This window comes from Cydia fagiglandana, chromosome 13, assembly GCF_963556715.1.
Source record: "Cydia fagiglandana chromosome 13, ilCydFagi1.1, whole genome shotgun sequence".
Lineage (NCBI taxonomy): Eukaryota > Metazoa > Arthropoda > Insecta > Lepidoptera > Tortricidae > Cydia > Cydia fagiglandana.
In genome coordinates this window covers 2,767,537-2,768,021 of record NC_085944.1, presented here as the reverse complement: position 1 = coordinate 2,768,021, position 485 = coordinate 2,767,537, and positions in this window count along the sequence as shown.

Below are 485 nucleotides of genomic sequence, written 5' to 3'. Positions count from 1 at the left end.
CGCAACCGCAACTAGCATTTGTTGCCATTATAATAAAAATTAACTCCTTAATATTAACAATAGGGCTAATAAATCAAAGTATGTTTAAAGATTCCATTTCAATGATAACACGCATTCAATGTATCTTAAGCAATCAACATAAAGGTAAATGGATGACCCAAGCAAATCAAAATTATTTAAAATTGTTTGGTGTTTTTCTTATGAATTCCATATTTTATTGATAATGGCAATACAAAGCTATGTCTACGAGACGCTCCATTTCACGCATTTTGTAGTAAAATCCATACGAAACGCCCATTATGTTATTGATTTATTTAGAAATACTACATTTTTATAACACAACACGAGTGTTTACAAGGTATTCCTTCAAAAAAAGGCTAATTAATGATAGCAATTATTTTTTAGATTATTTGGCACGTACGTGTAACGTAATCATACGTCTGTGAGCATGGGTTTCCGGCGGAAACAGATGTAGCATTGTTTTT